The sequence below is a fragment of the Echinops telfairi genome, unplaced genomic scaffold (assembly GCF_000313985.2).
Source record: "Echinops telfairi isolate 266 unplaced genomic scaffold, ASM31398v2 ScPeMD7_60;HRSCAF=208, whole genome shotgun sequence".
Classification (NCBI taxonomy): Eukaryota; Metazoa; Chordata; class Mammalia; order Afrosoricida; family Tenrecidae; genus Echinops; species Echinops telfairi.
Genome location: NW_022103958.1, coordinates 17,903,637 through 17,913,903, shown reverse-complemented (window position 1 = coordinate 17,913,903; position 10,267 = coordinate 17,903,637).

Below are 10,267 nucleotides of genomic sequence, written 5' to 3'. Positions count from 1 at the left end.
AAGACATCCCCAAGGAGAAGCCGCATGAACTTACCCCAATGCAGCCCTGGGTGGTGGAGCACCCATGTGGAGACCCCTGCCAGTGCTGAGATGCTTACACATTCACTGACTCGGCTTTCCTCCTGCAGTCGGCATCATTATGTCTGTTTTGTGAGATGGAGGAGGACTTTGTGGATTGGTATTGGACATATGGGTTAATGGGTTAATGTTGGACTTGTGGACTTGGGCAGCACTGGGTTGGGATATTTTCTTGATGCACACTTAACCTTTACATAAAACTCCCTCTTATTCATGAGTTTCTGTGGATTTGTTTCTTTAAAGTACCCAGACGAACACAGTCTGTTTAAAAGATCACCCTAACCCCGTACCTCACACCATGTACATTGTATGGCATAGTGTAATTAATGCAAAATGGACCACAGTCCTAATGCAAGAACCTACAAAACTCTCAGAAGATATAGCACTAAACCCTTGTGATCTAGCAACTGCATAGAACAGAAATGTATCGTGGGAACCTGGGGCAGAGGGGAGGAGAAGGTGGGGAGTAATTAATTAAAGACTACTGCGTTTCTGTTCAGAGTGATGAAAAACTCTGGAAATAGGTAGTATTGTTGGTTGCACAACATTGTGAATGTGATTTATGTCAATAAATTGTACGCTTCAAAACAATCAAAATGGCAAATGATCTACAAGGGTCAGTTACAAAAATGTTGGTATGAAATCATAGAAGCTGTTGCTAAACAAAAGTATCAAAATGTGAAGCATTGTTGCTCACCATGTCCAGCACCTAGGTGTACACACTTTTAAAGGCAATGTGTTCATCTCTCTAGCCTTTCCCCCAAATAATTCTACCCTCTTTAATTTACACAACTCAAAACAGTTTAGGCATCCTAAGGCGCTCCAGTTTGTGTTCCTCTGAAATAGTCTTTGAGTTTGGGAACAAAAGGAAGTCTGAAGAGGCAAGATAAGGGCTGTAGGGTCGATGGGGTAAGGTTTCTCAAGGAAATTCCATTTTCTTAAAACTTCTTCATAATAAGCCCCCATTGTCATCCTGTGAACTTAGAGAAAATCTACAGCAATTAACCCTTTGGAGTCCACCAAAACCAATTACTGTAACCTTCTGAGCTGACCTCTCTGCCTTGAATTGAATAGTTTTGATCAAACCTTTGGATGACATTAGTAAACCCAAGACTCATCCCTGGTTCTGTTTTGTTTTATAAAACTCACCTTCAGTAGCTTCAATCTTCCTTGGAAGACTGAGGAAAGAACTTTGAGTTAAGTGATCTCTCTGCAATGCTTTCGGAACCCACTGAGCCAAAAGCTGGCAGAGACCAAGTTGTTCCCTAAAAATAGAACATGCCAAAGCATGTGGGATTCTAATCTTCAGTATTTATCACATCAATGGTAATTCGGTTTCTGGATGTTAGCGACAATTTCCTTGTTCATCAAAGTTAACCATCTTCCCTCTCTTGGTTCATCTTTGAGGTTCCCAGACCTGCCTTAAAATGCTTGATCCATCTAAAAACCATTGTACTATTTGGGCAGCATTCCTGAAGACTTGTTACAAAACTTCAATGATGTGAAAGATGTCCCCTTGAATTTTGTTAATTGGATAGGTGCCTTGACCTCAAAATAATTGTGTTTTAGTTTGTTTCTTTCATGGACCCAAAAATATCCTTTTATTTTTGAAGATACCCCAATGAGACTAAGACTAGGGCATTACTGAGAGAACTTGTCTGCCGCCATCCACTGAATGCAGAGACATGTTTGTGGTAGCTATATAATCTGGTGTCAATTGAGAGGATTAAGGGTGAAGAGATGGAGTCTAGTCTGTCAATTGGTTCGTAGCAAATGAGGCCTCTGGGTGGGCATGGCCTTCTCCTGAGAATTCTGGGAACTCCGGCATTTCCTCCTTGGAGGTGGGAGACACAGTCTCTCACTGTTCACTCCCTGAGACACTGTCTACTTACAAGACACATGACAATACACTGATAGACCCCATGCCCTGTGAACTGGAAGAGTCACGTGGAGACCACTGCCAGTGCTGAGATGCATCTGCCACCACTGGATCCACAAAATTTGCACCCACTGGCCTGTGATTATCCGGCATTCAGCATCATTGCATGTATTTCATGAGTCTGAAGAGGACGTTGTAGATTGGTACTGACATGTGGGCTAATATCGGACTCATGGACTTGATCTAGACTGGGCTGGGATGTTTTCTCAATATTCAACCGCTCTTGTATATAAACCTCTTTCTTATACACATGTGAGTGTCTATGAATTTGTTTCTCTAATCTACCCAGACTAACACCATGTTTAAACTCGTTTGCATGAGAAAAAAAACCTGTGCAGGGACCAACTGGAGCCCTCGCAGCAATACTTCTGGACTTACTCTTGCATACATACCCCAAAATTTTTAAAAATCTTTGTGACCTTGGACAAGGCAATGGCTTTAAAATTGAACACCCAAAGCACAAACAAGTGAAAAAGACAAATCGGACTTCATCGAAATGCTTAAACGTTGTGCTTCAGCAGGCACCATTAAGAAAGTGAAGATATAACCCACAAAACGTGGAATATTTGCAATCAGATATCTGATAGGGGACTTGCATCCATACAAGAGCTCTTTCAAATCAACAGTTAAAAAAATTAAATAATTTTAAAATAGGCAAACAATTTTGAATAGACATTTCTCCCAAGAAGACAGCCAGCTGGCAAAAGATCACATGAAAAGATGCTTGAATCTTAAATACGTGGCAGGCAACTTTTTAAAGTCATTTTATTGGGGGCTCATACAACTCACCACAATCCATCCATGTGTCAAGCACATTTGTACATTTGTTGCCATCATCATTCTCAAAACATTTGCTTTCTGATTGAGCCCTTGGTATCAGCTCCTCATTTTTCCCCTTCCTCTCCACCCCTGCTCCCTCATGAACCCTTGATAATTTATAAATTATTATTATTTTGTCATATCTTACACTGTTCGACGTCTCCCTTCACCCACTTCTCTGTTGTCCGTCCCCCAGGGAGGAGGTTATATGTTGATCCTTGTAATTGGTTCCCCCTCTCTACCTCACCTTCCCTCCACCCTCCCAGTATCACCACTCTCACCACTGGTCCTGAAGGGATCATCCCTGGACTCCGTGTTTCCAGTTCCTATCTGTACCAGTGTACATCCTCTGGTCTAGCCAGACTTGTAAGGTAAAATTGGGATCATGATAGTGGGTGGGGGGAGGAAGCATTTAGGAACTAGAGGAAAGTTGTATGTTTCATCGTTGCTATATCGCTGTCTCTTCCCCAAGACCCTTCCATAAGGGGATGTCCAGTTGCCTACAGATGGGCTTTAGGTCCCCACTCTGCACTCCCCCTCATTCACAATGATATGATTTTGTTCTTTGATGCCTGATACTTGATCCCTTCCACACTTCGTGATCACACAGGCTGGTGTGCTTCTTCCATGTGGGCTTTGTTGCTTCTGAGCTAAATGGCCACTTGTTTAACTTCAAGTCTTTAAGACCCTAGATGCTGTATCTTTTGATATCCGGGCACCATCAGCTTTCTTCACCACATTTGCTTATTCACCCGCTTGTGACAGGCAATTTAAAAAAATAAGATTTAGAAAATATGTGACAAGCAAAATACCAAAGAGAAAGCATGCTCACTGTCATTATAAGGGAAGTGCAAATCAAAACCACACTGAGAGGCCACTTCAAACTCACTCCATTGCCGTTGAGTTGATCGAGACCCATGGCGACCTTCTAGGACCGAGTAAAACTGCCCCATAGGGTTTCCAGAGCTCTGCATCTCTACTCATGCCAACTGCTACATCTGTTGCCCATGACGCAGCAGGTAGGTTTGAACGGCCGGTTTTTCACTTAGCATCTGCACACTTAACTCACTGCGTTACCAACGTTCCTCTTCACTAGCACAGCAATAAGAAATGTTTTAAACCGATGCTAACAGCTCTTGTTGAGGATAGGAAAACTCGGGATCCTCACACACTGCCGTGGGAATGTAAAATAGTGCTGTCTTTGGTAAACGGTCGGGAGCGCCCCAAATATTGCATTACCTTATGCCTCTGCAGTCCCCTCCTAGATCACATGTGGAGGATTGAACATGTTATGCTCACACAAACACTTGTCCCTGGAGGGTCACAGCAACATCATTCACAGTAGCCAGATTGGAAGCCACTCCAACGCCTATCAGCTGAAGAATGAATCAATGATCGCTATTCAGTCACGAAAAGAAATGGGGTTCTGACGAGCTACGGCAAGGTTGGGAATGTTGACAGACACAGAGAAGCCAGTCACGACAGGTCCCAGATTGTGTGACTCCATTGCTAGGAAGGTCTAGACGGACAAGTCCAGTGAGACAGCAAGTAGATGAGTGGTTTTCAGTCAGGGGAAGGAGGGATGGGAAGTGAGACTGGGGTTTCTTTTTAGAGTGATGAAAATGTTCTCCAACCAGACAGTGCTGATGCTTGCACCTATCTGTGAGTCCACTGAAAGTCGCTGACTTGCATAACTTGAGAAAGATGAATTTTATGGCATGTGAATTATATCTCAATGAAGTTGTTATTTAAAAACAAACAAACAGTCACACAAAAGAGTACCCTGGATGATCTATGTGGAAAATCTCCTCAAAGGAGCAATGCGGCACCAGGATGGTGAGTTAAGAATCGACTGCAGGCCTTAAGACAGGGGGGATGAGGACTGACCTGCTGTGAGGTGCCCTCCCTTCGTTCCCTGTGCAACCGAAGGAAATGCTGTCTGGTCCTGTGCCGTCCTCAGTCATTGTGTTTGAACCTGTTGTTGCAGCCGCTGTGTCAATCCATCACGCATCACACGGAGGGCTGTCTGCCTCACTGACCCTCTACGCTACCAGGCACGGATCATGTGTTTCTGACGTGGGCGAATAGATAAGGGATGCGGAATAGATAAGGGATGCCGTCATTTACTATCCTCCAGAGGGAGGATCAGATTGGAGTTTGAATGGGAAGACTTGCACTGAAGTCGTCCGAACGCGATACAACTATCTCCAATTATCCCTGAATACATGAGGTTCAAAGAAGCTCAAGCGAATGCCCTTGATGAGGCACAGGGCACGTTTAGGGCAGTGAAACTGTTCTGTGAAGTACTGTAGTGGTGGGCACATGACAGGATGCACTGTTCAAAACCCTTAGGACTTCACCACACAGAGTGAGCCCTGGTGTAAACTACAGACAGTAGTTAATAATAATGCCTAAACGCTGGTTCAATCGTTAATAAATGGACCAGTGGGATGCAAGGAGTTCATACAGTAAAACCTGCAAACGTGGAATCTATGTAGGTGGAAACCTGTTGGGGAAGGAAAACCCAAGTATTTCCCACTAATTGAGAGTGATTGAAAACTGGTAAGACTGACAACGGGGGAGACTGGGAAAAACAAGGTAGTCCCATGAGTTTCCGGCTCTCACAGGTTCCACTGTAATAAGACAAATAAGGCGAGGCGGAAAGGAAGAAGAAAGAATATATAGGAATGCTCTCCTTTCTGCCCAATTTCTCTGTAATTCTAAAATAATACAATCTGCCCCAATTTTTCCCCTTGATGTTTTTCTAAAAGGGAAAGAAAAAAAGCAAATAAAAAAAAACACGGGGAAAAATGCAAGTGTTAGGGCTGTGATTAGCATCAGTCCACGCTAACATCCATGCTCTGGACAGCACAGGACACAGGGATAAATAAAGTAGGGGGAAAGATCTAGTAGCCTGGGCAATAGTGGAAGGAGGTTAAGGAGAGAGGGGTCAGGCACACTTTAGGACCTTTGTGCCACTTTGCTCTTCGCTTCATACCTTGCATGCACCGACAATAAGTAACAGAGGACCCTAAAAATACGACTCTCCGCAGCCAGGCAGTCACCAAGTTCTGTTTATTCTAAATGTGGCGGCATTGGTCCCCATATACAGTGCTGTTGCTTTCTTTTCTCTCATAATTGTTGTCCCTGCTTCCAGTTCGATGTCCCACTCGGCCTCTTCCCCAGCGTAGGCCAGCTGGACCGTGCACACACGCGTACATACCCGTCCCTCCGGACCCCTTTCCATAGCTAGGACCTGCTTTCTAAAGCACAAACCTGTTCGTTTCACTTCTTCTCTGACTTGGAGTTGACTCCAATACATTTGCTTAAATTTTACTCGTGACAAGAGACCCGAGCGTTTTGCTGCTCACCATGACATCAGCAGTTCAAACCTACCCACCACTCTTCGGGAGAAAGATGAGGTTTCCTGCTCCCCTAAAGATACACAACCTCAAAACCCCCGCAGAGGCCCTCCTTCTCTGTCCCATAGGGTTGCTATGAAACAATCCACTCAATGACACTGTGTTGTTGTTGTTGTTTCAGAGAATAACTGACAATGTACTAAGCACTTTGCTAGCCTCTAGGAATAGAGTGGTAGAGAACACTTTCCCTCAAGAAATGCATGGATCATTGGAAAAGGGGGCATTTAAAGACGTTAATTTAAACATGTCCTGGGTGGCAAGTGCTATATAACAGGGACTTGACAGGTCCTGCCATTGACTTTTCAACTCTTCTCTGGATCCACTTTATTTGGCCATGTTTATCTTACTGTCGAGGAGGTCTGGTAAGTTATTGGGTGATGCACTGGGCTGGCAGCCACAAGATCAGTGGTTCATATCCACCAGCCGCTCTGCAGGAGGAAGCTGAGACTTTCTACTCCTTGAAAGGGTTACAGTCTCAGAAACCTACAGGGTCGTTCTCCCCAGTCCTGGCCTCTAGGGTCACTGTGAGTTGGAATCGACTCGATGGCAGTATGGCCACCGAACCTACAAGCATACAGTGAAGCTGTTCATCTGAACGCTACAATCCTGTGAAGGCATCCAAGAGCTGTAAATAATTAATTTAGCAGATGGTTAGCTGAACATACTGGTATAGTTTCATGATGGCTATCAGACCCAACCTATACTAGTAAAATTAAAAATAGCTATATAAGTGAATAGATAGACAGATAGACATGAGCTATAGATAGATGCCATCAAATCAGATGAATTATCAGTCGACATTTACGCATCCCTGTAAATACCTTATGATTTCTGCCGAGCAAAGAAAGCACTTGGCCGTGGGAGGTTTCGGAACCAGGGTTCCAATTCCAATCCTGCTACCTCCAGCTGCAGGTCTACCTCTAGTTCAGAGGAGTAAATGAAATAATAGATGGAATCTTCTGGCATATTATCAGCCCCAGAGTCGGTGTTCAATCAATACTTGGCTTACTGTTTTATCAAGATTTTGTCCAACCTCATGTGTACCCCGGCTTCAAACACCGCATGAACTTGTGCTCTCTGCAGTTTGCAGTAACCACTCCGCTGGCAGCTGCTCCTCCTCCCGTTCAGCTCTCAGGTGAACAAACCAGCATCGCCACCTGGAGGGCACCGAGAGAATACGGCAGAGAGAGCACTCTATGGCCCCACCGACGAACCCAGCTGCTTTGTGCTGGTACTAACAGGCCCGATCACAGGTTCATCCCCAAAGGGGCCAATTAGCCTGCCGCTGAGACTCGCTGTGAAGCACAGCCCCCACCTCTCAACTTGGCCCCAGTTCACGCTTGGTTGGCGCTTAGAAAGTGGACACATCGTCCCAATCCTGGTTTTCCAAATGTCTTAAAGTCCTCATAAAAGGCCAGTGTGAGACCGTGAGGAAACAACAAAGATGAGTAAGAGCCAATCCCGGCTCAAGGAGACCTCCATCTCCGGCGGGATTTCCCACACAGATCCCTGAAACATTAAGAGGAGTTCTCGCGAGAATAAATGACCCCCATCGTGTTACATTCGTTTGGGAAACCCAGAGCGAATTGAAGTCAAATAGGTTCTTTACAAAAGGGCTTCTCAGATTCTTTAATCTGCTAATTAATCTGCACTGTTCATTTTCCCAGAAGGAAATACAGTGTGCAGGGTTTCCCAGACCTGGGCAGTCATAAAGCCCCCTCCCCTTTTTGAAAGAAGAATGGCGAGGGGTCCACTGGTCCAAGGAATGGCTCCTTCGCCTGGAACATCTATTTTAAGGAGCAACTCATCCGTGGGAAAGGCTGATGGTCTATTGCTAAGTAAAAGAAAGAAGCAGAGCATGCAACAGTATACCACTTTGAAGAAACAGAACATTGATGTACAAGCCATGGGGTGGGGGTGGGGGGATCACATGAACCCAAATGTGAACACGTCGTTCCCCTTCTGATTGGGATGGTTGCTCCCTTTTGCTGTGTCCTTTCTCTATTTTCCAAGTTTCCAGCAGTGAACATATATGCAAATTCAAAAATAAAAATACACAGCACCTGTTCTAGGATAGTATAATATGTTCAAATGACAATTATTATAGAATAACATAAGAACCACTATTTACGGAAGGTAAGGAAGTGCCTAACATACACATGACTGAGATTCTTTCATGTAATTGTCACATGAATTTGATACAATTAGGTGTCATTTTTAGTCCCAGATGAAAAATCGAAGAAACAGAAATAAAGCCTGTAGAACCAGAAGTTGAACTTCTCACATCCTCTTCACCAACACACACACACACACACACACACACACACACACACACAACGGAGCTATTCCTGCAGAAAGAGAGAATGTCATTGTTAGATGTGACCACGTTGGTTCCAACTCTGAGTGGCCCCTGTGCCCTGAAGAAAATACTGATCGTTCCTGCGCCATCTGCGCACCCTTGTTATTCTTGAGTTCATCGTTGTGGGCATTGTGGGGAGAGCCTTTCTCTCTACCAGCATGATGTCCTGCTCCAGGGACTAATCCCTCCTGACAGCATGTCCAAAATAGGCAAGGCAATATCTTAAGAGCCTCTCTTCCCCCAACAATTTTATTGGCATATAATTCACATACCCGACCATTCAATCGTTCAGTCACATCAAGAAGAGTTGTACAATCATCACCAAATCAGTTTTAGAACATTTTCTTCATTCTGGTACGCATCATTATTAGCTACCCATTTCACCTCAACCTCCTCTGCTGTATCCCCAAGGAACCAATAATCTGTCTCTACAGATTTGCTGATCCTGGATTTCATATCCAGAAAAACATTAAAAAACAAACAAAACAAAAACTAACAAGAATAATAAAGTAAAACAGATAAAACTTCACTAGAAAATAAAGCAGGCAATATTAAAAACTAGAACAAGTTTAAATGGATCATAAGGGAGATTGGGTGACAGGGTGCTAAATTTTAACCTAACCTGCATCTACAACAATCCACTTTCTAATGCATTCTACATATTAGCAAAGGTATTCACAAGCCTGGTCCAAGTCAAAGGGAATTCACAATCAGCTTTGCGTGGTCCTTCAGCTAGGGCTGGAGGGAACTCATCGGAGTCTTAATCCATATGTGGACCCTGCGCCTGGATTGGGAGCTTCACTGCCACCCATAGCCTTCTGCAAGCCAGTGTTCACAATGTAAACTCTGATGTCATTCCCTCCTTTGAATTTAGATGATATTATTTGCAATCCTTGGATCATACAAGCTGGTGTGCTCCCATGTGGACTTAGATTGCTGCTTGTTTTAAAACAAGCCTTTAAGATCCCAGATGCTATTCTTTCTGATAGCTGGACTCCATCTAATTTCTTCATCACACTTTGCTATGGCACCCGTATCTTCAGTGATCTCTTTTTCCCCCTCCCTCCCCACGCCTCCCTTCCTCATGAACCCTCGATAATTTATAAATTATTGTTATTTTGTCATATGTTACACTGTCCAATGTCTCCCTTCACCCACTTTTCTGTTGTCTGTCCCCCAGGGAGGAGGCGATATGGAGATCCTTGTAATCGGTTCTTCCGTGATCTCTTCATGAGGGTGAGCATAAAGCAGGGCCATGTCACAAGAATTAATTTTTCTTAGATTATTGCTAGAATTAAGTTCAAGCTCAAAATTCATTCCTGCATCTATGGTTTATATATGTCTCTGGTTCACCTTGGAGACATCATTGCTATTTTATGTTAGAGAACTTTATCCATCATCACCCTGGGGCATTACATCCTCTGCCATCAAGTCCTAGCAACCCTACAGGGCAGGGTAGAACTGCCCCTGTCAGCTTCTGAGGCTGCAAGTCTTCACAGCAGTAGAAAGCCTCATCCTCCCCTGCAGAGCTGGCTGGTGATTTTGAACTGCTGAACTTGCAGTTAGCAGCCCAATACACACCACTATGCATTGATAGTGTCATTAGTTTAGTCAATGATATAGAATTTAAAACCCTATTGATAAAAGGAA